This window comes from Taudactylus pleione, unplaced genomic scaffold (genome assembly GCF_031769625.1).
Source record: "Taudactylus pleione unplaced genomic scaffold, aTauple2 ptg000258l, whole genome shotgun sequence".
Lineage (NCBI taxonomy): Eukaryota > Metazoa > Chordata > Amphibia > Anura > Myobatrachidae > Taudactylus > Taudactylus pleione.
The window spans coordinates 3,998,222-4,010,901 of NW_028284660.1; the positions used below are offsets into that span (position 1 = coordinate 3,998,222).

The following is a 12,680-nucleotide window of genomic DNA, read 5'->3' on the forward strand; positions in this document are numbered from 1 at the left end:
CTGGGCATGCGCCCACCAGAGATGCCATTTCTAATTCATCGGAGATGGCTGACAGCCACCATAGTGCCAACTGTGTAATACAGAGAGCTCTCTCTCATACAGATCCCACTACTACTTACTGGACATGAGAAATCACTATAGTGAGTAAGGTTGGAACAGCATCGACATTGTCACTAGTTTGCGATGTAATGCAGAGCACTCTCTCATAGACATAGACCACTCAGTTACTGCTCAAGAGACGTCGCTATAGTGTGCAAGGCTGACACCGCATCTACATTGTCGCAAGTTTGCGGCGTAGCACTATTTTGCGCTTTAAATGCACAGTCAGTTTGTAATACAGAAATCACTATTGTGTCCAAGTCTAGGACAGCGTAGAGAGTGGTGCAAAATTCATATTTTAAATGCACAGTCAGTTTGTAATTTAGAGGCTTCCCTCTCAAATGGAGCGCACTACTGTAGCAGTTTCTTAAGTCATGAAATGAATATTGTGTACAAGTCTTGGACAGCGCAGAGTGGCGCAAGGGTGAAAATTCAACAGCATACCGTACAGTACTGTAGTAATTCAGACAACTGCGCAGTGATGATCTTCCATATGCCATGGCATAGCGCTACATGGCATGTGGCTTGGCACCACATATCCCATTGTAACCCCTCCACTGGGCATGCACAAGAAATCCCATTGCAATCTCTTGGAGCTGACAGCCACCACAGCGCAGACATTGACGAAAGTTTTGCACTATTTAAACGCACAATCAGTTTGTAATGTCTTACTTTTAAGCAGCCTTTTAAACAACAACAATACAGTATTACAGTACAACACTACTACAGTAGTTTCACTATAGTGTCCAGAGCAGACAGTGCCAAAAAATAAAAAAATATTGTTTTCCAGGGATCGAACCCGGGACCATAATTCTTCCAAAGTGATCACCTAACCTCTAGCCCACCCGTCAGCTACAGTGAACCGCACAGAGCGGCCTCATCCTTGTGCACTCCTCCCGCTGCTGTTTTTAATTATAAAAAAAATTGTCATACTGTAATTCATCCCTTCTCAGTGAAAGCTGTGCGTGCATCTCATTAATCTACAGTATCAGTTATACTGTGATAACAACTCGGGCAACTTCTCTACTGTTCAGTTATGTACAATACTGTATGTGCACTGATTTGCATCCTGTTATAAGATCTTACTGTATATAAATTATGTGACATTAAAAATATTGGTTGTGCGAACATGCAAATGCTGTGAATGTGATATCCATCCAATTTAAGTTTAACAGTATGGCATTCAGTACAAGGCATTCTGTACAAATTACAACAGTGGAGCACTCACCACCCAGCGATTAAATGCTGTATTACATGCCGTAGAGTATCCTTCGTTGAAGAATACCACGGTACACCACAAGTCCATGGTGTGACTCAGAGGCCTGCACGCCACGCCATGAGCAACAAAATAGCTGGGCAAACCTGTATCTGTACATTTAGGGTTTGATGCAGAGTTTGTCGCAAAATCTGTGTAAATTACTACAAATAAAATGTATCGGCAGCATGTTCCTCTGATTAATGCCATGTCAACATCAGCATGCATAAGCACCTATCCTGTAGCAGATGAAAAGATATGTCTCATAGTAGGTGTACGTATATGTCTGTTTCTTCCAGAGTCACCGGGAGGGCAGGGGGCTGTGAGCAAATACTAAATACCCGGGCCCAGGCTTGTTGGGGCAGCCCTGGTTCACCTAGTTGGCCAACCATAAACACTTCCCAGCCCAGCTGTGTACTGGGCTGCAGAGGGTCCAGCAAGGGGGCTGCTGCCTCTGAATAGCAGCAGTTTCTCTCTGCCTGCTGGGCAGGGCTGGGGACACACTAGATCACACTGATTAACCAAGTGCTCTTCCCCCCCAATCCACCCACATCTGACCCTGGTTGAAGGACGCACTGGGATGTGAACAAAAATGAGCAGGATTATCCTGCCCAGATAATGAACCTAGTGTTAGTGTTATAGACTAGCAGCTAATTACATTGACCCCTTGGTATCACATAGAAATTGTACAGTAATTATGATTTTGTTTTCTTTGCAGAATTTCCGCATACCTAAAAATGGAACCAGAATTTAAATTAAAAAATTCCCAGTCAGGTAATAATAACAAGATGAGAAATTCAATGATATTGTTGTTTTACTTAAACTTCACTAGTCACCTATGAACAACTGTGCATTAGTCAGACAGCGGGGTACTAAATGATTCAGAGTACAACCTGATATAAATAGTTCCTCCAATGCAGCTCTCCGGTATTTACCTCTCTATGTGCCAGTATGAGCTAGCCAAGTTCTGGGTAAGTATAAATATTCAGGAGTATTAATGGTTGCATCGAGAGTGAGCATACATGTACCGAATGTGTTAAAACACCCCTGGCCAAAGCCTCCTATCTATGTGATATTCCTTTATCATCCATCAGGGGGATGCCATTATTTCTTGGTTATGCATAGTGAGGTATGGAGTCGGACACCAGCTTAATTGAAACTGGCTCCCACCCCCTATATAACCCCACCTCTTCCACCCTATGCTCAGTCTTGTTTTTAGAGCCTTTTATTATTATTATTATTATTATTATTATTATTATTTTCATCCTTTATTTATATGGTGCCACAAGTGTTCCGTAGTGCCTTACATAGTACATAGAACTAATAAGTGAACAAGAAACAAGCAACTTACAGTACACTACAGTGCAGGACAAGGACACAATTTATATACATTGCTGCAATAGCAGTTAGACACTCACAATAATCAGCTGGGAGTTGGCAGTCATGTATTAGGTGCCCTTATGGGGAGTAAAGAGTAGAAGAAAAAGTAAAGAGAAGCACATGAGGGAAGAGGTCCCTGCTCGTGAGAACTTACATTCTAAAGGGGAGGGGCAGACAGACAGGCATGACACATAAGGAGAATATATTGGGGAAAGAGCATGAGGTGGGTTAGGATGAGTGCTGGAAGGCCATGATTAAGTAGTGGGTCTTGATAGCCCGTTGGAAGATTTGTAGAGAGGTGGAAAGTCTAATAGGGAGAGGGAGAGCATTCCAAAGGTAGGGAGCAGCACGGGCAAAATCTTGGATGCGGGAGTGGGAGGAAGTAATCAGTTGGCTTGAGAGGTGGCATGCATTTGTTGAGCGAAGCGGACAGGCAGGATTGTGAAGGGAGAGGTCAGAAACGTATGTGGGAGAGGATTTGGTGAGGGCTTGGTAGGCAAGTGTAAGAACCTTGAATTGGCATCTGAAGGGGAAGGGGAGCCAGTGTAGGGCTTGAAGGAGAGGGGAAGTAGATGTAGAACGTCAAGAAATGAAGATGAGCCGAGCAGCAGCATTGAGAACTGATTGTAGTGGAGAGAGGTGAGAGACTGGGAGACCAGCCAGGGGAAGGTTACAGTAGTCCAATCTGGAGATGACCAGTGAGTGGATGAGGGATTTAGTGGTATCCTGGGTGAGGAAGGGTCTAATCCTGGAGATATTTTTTAGGTGGAAATGACAGGACTGCAAGAGGTGCTGAATGTGTGATTTAAAGGAGAGGTAAGAGTCTAGGATAACTCCAAGACAGTGCACTTTGGGGCTAGAGGAGATAGTTGTGCCATCAATAGATAATGAAATTGTGGGAAGTGATGTAGTGGAAGAGGGTGGGAAGATGATCAGCTCAGTCTTAGACATGTTAAGTTTAAGAAAGCGCTGGGACATCCATGAAGAGACAGCAGAGAGACAGTTGGAGATACGGGTAAGGAGCGAGGGAGAGAGCTCAGGGGTGGAATGGTAAATTTGAGTATCATCAGCATAGAGATGATATTGGAGATCAAAGGAGTTAATGAATTCACCTAAAGAGGACGTATATAGGAAGAAAAGGAGAGGTCCAAGAGCAGAACCTTGAGGAACTCCTACTGTTAGTGGAAGTGGGGGGGAAGAGGAGTCAAGAGAGGACACAGAGAAGGAATGATCAGAGAGGTAGGAGGAAAGCCATGAGAGGGCAGTGCCACATAAACCAAGAGAGTAAAGGATTTGCAGGAGGATAGAGTGGTCAACAGTGTCAAATGCAGTAGAGAGGTCAAGGAGAATGAGCAGAGAGTAGTGGCCCTTGGATTTGGTAGCAAGGAGGTCGTTGCTGACTTTCGTGAGGTCAATTTCACTGGAGTGGAGAGAACGGAAGCCAGATTGAAATTTGTCAAGGAGGGAGTGGGAGGAAAGTAAGGTGGTAAGGCCAGTGCCTTTGGAGTAAGGCACTGGCTTAGAGTCCTATATTTTTAGTTAGGTTTGTGATTCCAATCAGGCAATGCCACAGCAGTTGCTTACAGTTTCTGGATGCCAGCTATTTCAGCAGTTTACATTGCAAGGGTGGACAACTGGGAGGTGGACTTCTTAAGTCACCAGAGTGTGCACCCATGGGAATGGGAATTACACCAGGAGGTGTTTGCATAAATAGTTGCCAGATGGGGATCTCCAGACATAGATCTAATGGCTTCTCAACAACAAACTTCCAAGGTACAGATCTCGGTCCTGGGATTCTCAGGCATCTCTAGTGGATGCCATGACAACACCTTGGGTGTTCCAGCTGGGTTACATTTTTCCTCTGGTAATGTTGTCAAAGCTAATTCAACAGATTTGATTAGTGGCACAGACGGTCATTCTGGTGGCTCCAGACCGGCCGCACCATTCATGGTACGCAGTACTTCGGAACATGTTGGCAGACGTTCCATATTGTCTGCCCCTGACTCCAGATATGTTACTTCAGGGTCAGTGCAGTCACCCTGATTTGCTTCACTTGGCTTTGATGCCATGGTTCTTGGATACAATATTTTGAGAGCCAGAGGATTTTCAGAGTCTGTGGTAAAAACCATGATACAGGCTCGCAAATGAGTTACTTCCCAGATTTATCATCAGACTTGGGAGATACAGTATATATTTCTTAGTGATATATACTGTATTTCTTAGTGTGAACAAAACATGTTCAAACCTGATATGCTCTGAGTGTCTCGCCTCTGGTCTTTTCTACAAGAAGGGTTGGTTAAAGGTCGTAGATTGTCCTCTCTTAAGGGACTAATTTTGGCCCTATCGATCCTGTTTCAAAGGAAATTGGTCCCCATTCCAGAAGTTTAGATTCTTCACATACAGCCTCCTTATGTCCCACCAGTTCCTCCTTGTTTCAGGCTTTGGAATCTGTAGAATTGCGATATCTCACTTTGAAGGTTTTTTTCCTTTTTGCCTCAGCCAGAAGAGTATCTGAGTTAGTGGCTCTTTCTTGTAAAGCTTTGCTTATTTTTTATGAGGATAAGGTAGTGTTACGCACTAAACCTTCCTTTCTGCCAAAGATGGTATCGGCTTTCCACATTAACCAAGATATTGTCCTTCAAGTTTTTCGCCAGAATTCAGTGACTAGTGAAGCTTCTTCCTTGGCACCGTTGGATGCTGTTCATGCATTATGCATTTACTTGGACTGTACTGCGTCTTTAATCAACTGTTGGTGTTGACCAATGTACCAAAAAGAGGCTGGTCTGCCTCAATAGGATCCATCGCTGGATAGGTCACTTCTGCCACTACGCAGGCATATTTGTCCTTGAATGTGATGGTTCCGGTCTCAATTCGGGCTCACTTGACTCGTGCTGTCAGAGCCTCTTGGGCTGTATGGCATGGTGCCTCAGTTGAGCAGCTCTGCATAGCAGCTACAGTACCTGGTCATCCATACACACTTTTACAAAATTTTACAATTTCCATACAATTGGCGCAAGGGATGCCAGTGTTGGGCAGAAAATTCTTAGAGCAGTCGGTTCTGACACTCCCCCCCTTAATTGGCTTGCTTGGCTATGTCCCAGAAGTAATGGCATCCCCCAGATGGATGATAAAGGAAATACGATTTTTACTCACTGTAAACTCTCTTCCTTGCAGTCCATCTGAGACATGCAGCAATCCCTCCCCGTTTGATTTCATACTAAGATACCAGTTGGTTTCTGGTTTCTCAGTTCTTTCCGTGGTTCTTCTCCGGCTTTGTTAAACATAGACTGAGCTTAGGGGGGAAGGGGAGGGTTTATATAGGGGGTGAGAGCCAGTTTCAATTAAGCTAGTGTCTGACTCCACACCTCACTACGCATAACTCAGAAGTAATGGCATCCCCCAGATGGACTCCATGGAAGAGATTTTACGGTGAGTAAAAATTATATTTATATCACTGGTTACGCATGGGAGCACTTGCCAATTTTTTTTCTAAGTGGCCCATAAATGTCTTGTTACACCCCAGGTATGTATATTTGCTTCAGTTAAGGTTCCATCAGAGTCAATATGTGTATGGCAATCTAGTGGGTACTTATACAAGGTTAACTTTCCTAAGTTTTTGTTTGCTCCTTGAAGGGGTGTGAACTAAAAATAAGCAGGGCATATTTTCGACAGAAGCCTATAGGCTTCTATAGGGTAACGCCATCTTCCAGATGTCGTTACACACCGCAAAAAAGCCCCGGAGTTCATTACATTCCGGGGCTTGGTACATATGAGAAAAGCGGTCAAAGCAGCATTTTCGGGATTTGACCGCATTTCAACCCTTGCTGCATCCCACCCAAAATGTAATATAAAAAAGGTACAATTATGTGTAAAAATACGCAAATCGTACAGCCCACATACTTAGTAGTGACATGTACGGTCACTACTACCCGAATGCCCGCTAGCTGGGAGAATCTCCCATTGGAAACAATGGGGAGAGCATTCATTGGCTGAGAGAGCTGGGGGCTGGGCTCTCTTAGCCAATGAACACTCTCTCCATTGTTTACAAAGAGAGATTCTTCCAGCTAACGGATGTTAAGGTAATAGTGACCATACAGGTCACTGCTATGTCTGCTAAGCTGGAGGAAAACTGAAGGAAAAAAAACTCAAAACCAGAACACTTTCTGAACAACATCAAGCAACATACTTATGTAAATTACTGAAGTCACCAACAGCTGCTGTATTCAGGAAACTCCTTACTGCACTCGCTGCTTGGATATTGCAAGTACTCCCCTATCTGTGTGCTGCTCTTACTGATTGCTGTTGTTGTTCAAAACACCTCTGACTGGATTGGCTCTGTACATTGTAATTTTTGCCTTCATACTACAGAAATTCTTGTTTGTACTGTCTTTTTCCATTGCATCACATCTATCCACTTTATTCATTCTTCTAATAACTAATTCCTTCTCCCACTACTCACATACTTCTCTTTATATATTACTTTTGGAGCTGCACTCATACATTAGCAGCACTGTTCTTTTACCTGTAATCTTGACCACTTAACTACATTATCCACACTGTCTCTACTGTATATCACAAAGCCTCCACTACAGTTTTCATCTCACTTATTACCTCGTCCACAGCATTAACACCCTTTCTTCAAGCACCCCCCATATTCAGTGTCCACATAATCCTCTACTTTATCCATCCCTTACCTCCCCCTCTTGTCTCCTCCACTTGATATTTCCCCTTTTATCTCTCATCAGTCTCCTTTCCAACCCTCTGCTTCTTTCCCCCGCCTTTCCCGTTCCTCCGCTCTCAATCACCTCCCTCCCTCCATGGCCTTGCTACCCCGCCACTAAGCCCCATTCCCTCCTGGTTCTGTCCGTCACCTCCAGGGCTGCCAAAAGAAATTCTGGGACCGGGTAGAGCAACATCCCATGGGACCACAGCATGTTGGGCATGGCTGCACCCATTTGTGGGTGGGTCTAGCATGTGAGATGCACCCAATCACAGGAGCATGGCATAGCACCCAGCAGCTGGGACTAAAGTATTCACTACTTTGATGGACAGTCCCATAATAGCTGCATTTTTAGCGGGATGTATTTAGATGCTAAAATGTAACACACACAAATTAAAGTGCTACAACTTTATTTTGTTCCTCTCAAGTAAATAACACATAAAAATAATCTATTTTTTGTCATAGAGATAGATGAATGAAGGACTAAACTTTGACATTACATCAGGTCATCTTATACACACACATTCCGCAGCACATGATTTACTTTTTTTTTTCTAAGAAGACCTTAGATGCCTACTTGGATTGAAGAGGACACGACACAAGTGGTAGGTGAGTGTGGAATTTTTTATTACAGTGATCGTGGATGCTACTGGACAAGAGGACAGAATGGCTACAGGGAGTGAAGGTAAGTATTGTTGTGAGTGTGTGTGTGAATGTGTAATAAGCTAATGCAATATTCAGTGTGTCCTGTCTTTTTTTGTCTATTTCTTTTAGAGGTGGTCTGCAGGCCCATAATGCCCTGCATGCTGTTACTTGTGGTTCTCCAAGTACCAGCAAACATGGGAGGCTTGCTGGGGCCTGTAGCCCCCCTGTAAGAGACAATAGTATTTTTTCTAACTTTACCAAGCATGGGATGTGGTCAATATCCTGACATGGGGGATTCCGGTGCTCAGAAAGCCGACATAATCCCGACACTTCTCAGAATCCCGGCGCCAGCATCCTGACCACCAGAATCCTGTATGTAAGTAGCGGGGTCAGTGGGAGGGCTAGCATTTGGAGCACTGGCGTCACAAGGGGGAGGCGGGGGGTGCGGGCCACAGCTAAGTGTCACCAGCTGAGGGGTGACACCAAAGTAATGACTCCTCTCAGTGACAGGAGCCAGGTGCTGAATTACGTGCATCACTCGGCTCCTAGCACAGTGAGGGAGCCGGCACTTCACACAGGTTGGTCCCCAGGGGCAGCCTGCACCTCTGGCACCCCAGTCTGACTGAAAATGGGGGTTCGGGCCACGAGGCAATGCCCCCACCCGCGGGGCCAATACCTCTTATTTGCAGGCGCACAGTACAAGTGCCACACCACTGCTTAGGAGTTAGGGGTAGGCTCTAGGGGGAGGGTTAGGGTTAAGTACTAAGGGGAGAGGGTCAGAATTAGAGTGCGGGGAGAGGGAGGATTATGTTCAGACACCGGGGAGGGAGGGTTAGGGGTAGGGGGATGGTTAGGATACTGACTGACAAGTGTCGGTATCCTAACCCTGTCAAGGTGCCGGCATCGGGATTCTAGCCTGCTCCTGGGCTGTCTCCGGGATTTTTCCCTCTTATTTTGCACAACCAGGACCGGCTCAGGAGCACGGTGCTGGTTGTATAAAATATGGGGGACCCCTACATCTTTTCCCCCCATATTTTATGCAACCCAAACTGGCTCAACAATGCCTGGTGCTGGTTTAGCATCTCAGGGGGGAACCCGCTCGTATTTTTTCTTGTGTGTTTTTATTTTTATCTTTTATTTACATTTCTCTCATACAACTAGCGGCCACGAACAGGCTGATGGTTTGCTGACAATGGCTCTCACTCTGCCAGCACTACCCCATAGACTTCAATGGGCTCATTGAAGTCTATGGGGATGCATTGACTGGCTGAGAGAGAGCCATTCTCTGCCAATCAATAGTGCCTGCTGGTTGGATCCAATGGTGGGCCTGATTCAGACCCGCTCGTGAGCGCTAAGCGCTCACAAGCGGGTTGATGGTGGCCCAGTGCGCATGCGCATGATGGAGCCGGCTTCGTCGTGCTCATGCACGAGACCCAGATAGCGACGGGCAAGCCATCTCTCTGGGTCTCGTACCAAAGTGGGCGTGCTGTCATTGTTGAGTGACAGCACGCCCCCCTTGGTGGGTGGGCCTGGGGCGTGGCTGCCCAGACAAAGGCGTTCCCGTGGGAACGCCTACCGTCTGGGGCCGGCCCCACTGACATCACAAGTGATGTCAGTGGGAGTGCTTTTGGCTCTGCTAGAGCCAAAAGCACTCTGGTGCTTGCGCAATGAGACCCTACAGCAAGGGTCTCATCGCAAACACGATGGTCGCGATAGTCAAGACCATCGCGACCATCATCATGGCTGCTCGCATAAGCTGTGGGTGGTAACCCACAGCTATATGAGCGGCCAAGAGGCCGCAACATAAAAAAAACACCGCTCTGATTCAGAGCGGGCGCTTGTTCAGAGTGTCCGGCTCTGAATCAGGCCCAGTCTGCACTCCGGATCCAATAAACTGGAGATCCAACACTGCACAGATGTTGCTTTGCCACGTTTGCAGACCTGGAGCGGACGAGAAGATCCAACCCGGGACCCGGAACTACTCGGAACAGATAAGTTCGGGCGGGCTCGGTATCCAGGAAACGACCCGCTCATCTCTAGTAATAGAGTAAGCAGTAAGCCACAAACTGAGATTTAGATTGTGGAATTAGCAGGATATAAATGTAGACAGGACACTTAAAAACAAAAGATAGTCATTCTCAGCCAATCAGCGGCCTGTTACCATGGTAGTGCCTGCTGGTTGGATCAGACATTCTGCACTCCAGATCCAAAAAACAGGAGATCCAGCACTCCAAAGATGGTGCTTTGCCCCGTTTTCAGATCCAGAGCGGGCGAGAAGATCCAAGCCGGGACCCTGATCTACTCGGAACAGGTAAGTTTGGGTGGGTTCGGTTTCCAGAAAACTGTACCCACTCTCATCTCTGGTCTTAGGGATATTTCACACACAACGGTTTTGTCCGTCTGGCAAAAAAATTGAGTTTTTTACCATTGTTCAACTTTAGTGGATGTTAAAAATAGATTAGGGCTTCCACACTGCTCAAAACTGCATGAACACGGCACGCTCGCTGTATTACAGCTGTTTTAGTCACTTACTAGAACGGTTGCCGTCCACGGTTTTAGTGTTGTAGATTGAAAAGATATTTTTAACACACTGCAAAAACATCACACACTGCACAAAACTGTTGTTTGTGTAAGGGACCGATCCTCAGGAAAATAACGGTCAGGTTTTTTCTGCACTGAGAAATCCATTGTGTGTAAAACAAGCCTAAGAATAAAGCTGCATACACACACAACGATTTAGTTAATGAACGATTTTAGTAAACGATTTTTTCCCTTGAAAAAATGTACTAAAATCGTTTACTAAAGTTGTTCATTTACTAAATGTCATGAACGATTTTTATGAACTACAAATGATTTTTACATATTCCCTTAATGAAAATCGTTGAGTTGACAAGTCTGACTGAACTACAAACTACAAACGACAAACTACAAACGTGAACACGCATGAACGATAATCGTTCATCGTTTGACTCAGAAAGTGAACGATTTTTACAAACGATTATCGTTAAACAATATCGTTTAACGATAATTGATCAAAAAATCGTTGTGTGTGTAGGCACCTTAAGTAGTAAGCCACAAATTGAGATTTAGATTGTGGAATGAACAGCACAGATTACCAGTATAAATTTAGAGCAGACACTTCAAAAATACCTGCCTTGCAAGAGTAATACCTGTACATTTAGAGTTTGATGCAGAGTTTGTTGCAAAATCTGAGTAAATTACTACAAATAAAATGTATCGGCAGCATGTTTCTCTGATTAATGCCATGTCAACATCAGCATGCATACTGTAAGCACCTATCCTGTAGCAGATGAAAAGTTATGTCTCCTATAAAGATGTACATATATGTCTGTTTCTTCCAGGGACAACGGGAGGTCAGGGGACGGGGAGCTGGTACTAATTACCCGGGCCCAGGCATGTTGGAGCAGCCCTGGTTCACCTAGTCCGCCAACCATAAACACTTCTCACCTGTCAGCGGCTGTAGCCTCTCTTCCCAGCCCAGCTCTACATGATGCCCAAACTTATTTCTGGAAAACACCCGTTTTTGGGGGATACCCAAAACTATTTAGTATCCCTCAGATGTACTATGGAGGGACCACAGCAGATCTTTGTTACCAGCTGCACTGCCTCCATTTCCGAAAGCAGCCACAACTCCCATAGGTTTCTATGGGGGATGCGATGCAAAGCATTCAGGAGTTTGGTCCCCGCAGCTTACACCATCTGAAGACGGCATTGTGCTGCTGTAGTCTATGGGCTACACTTCGTAAACTTTACCAGGAGAGGGTTTCGGAAAGAAGTGGGTGCCGGGCATGCGTGGTCTGTAGACCATGCAAGAGTCCGGTCACAGGAGTAAAGAGACCGGTGACGTAGTCTCTTCACTCTGAGCACATCGCTGTGTCAGGCTCCTTTTGGAGGCCCCTGTCCCTGAATGTGCAAGTTCATACATCCTGGCGTTATCATTGTCTCCAGCAATACAATCATCATAATACCGTGCCCAGATCACATTGCAAATGTGAGTATTGGTAAATTGGCCCCTTACTCCCAGTATGCATATGTAACTATTATACAATGGAAATCAAAGTTGTTGTGTATTTCATTTATTTTATATACAATAGATGCTTCTTTGGTAAATTCCATGGGTTATATGTGAATGTATGCTAGAAGAATAATCTGTTTCGTCCCAATGACTGCGCTCATATTTTATTATTTGGCTTACCATCAATGGCTTCTGTCTGACATTTTAAAACCAACAACCATTGATGGTGGAGCCATCAAGGGTCAACACTATCCCACCCTGTGCTCAGCCCACCCCCTGAACCTGTGACATCATGATGTCACATCTAGGGGGGAGAGGCACCGAAGATCAGGGATGCTCCTGGCAGCTATGGTGGTGACTGGAGTCTCCAGCAGTTTTCTAGGCTGCAGGGTGCACTTCCAGGCGCCACTACAAGCCAAATGCTGGTTCCATGGGTGACCGGCAGTGTCGCCCTCTAGGCCCTGCACCCGGGGTAACAGCACCGCTCGTCCACCCCCAGTTAAGGCCCTGGAACACACCCACCTTTTTATAAAATATCTCCTAAC

General features: G+C 45.4%; 1 long non-coding RNA gene across 1 annotated transcript in view; it reads left to right on the forward strand.

Annotated features, from left to right (window-relative positions):
- Positions 1-12,179, forward strand: part of LOC148514819 (uncharacterized) — a 30,122-nt gene extending 17,943 nt beyond the window's left edge. Inside the window, exons 2-3 of the long non-coding RNA XR_015879455.1 lie at positions 2,073-2,128; positions 11,462-12,179. This is a non-coding gene — a long non-coding RNA (uncharacterized LOC148514819). The remainder of the gene's footprint in view (positions 1-2,072; positions 2,129-11,461) is intronic.
- Positions 12,180-12,680: the final 501 nt, after the last annotated feature.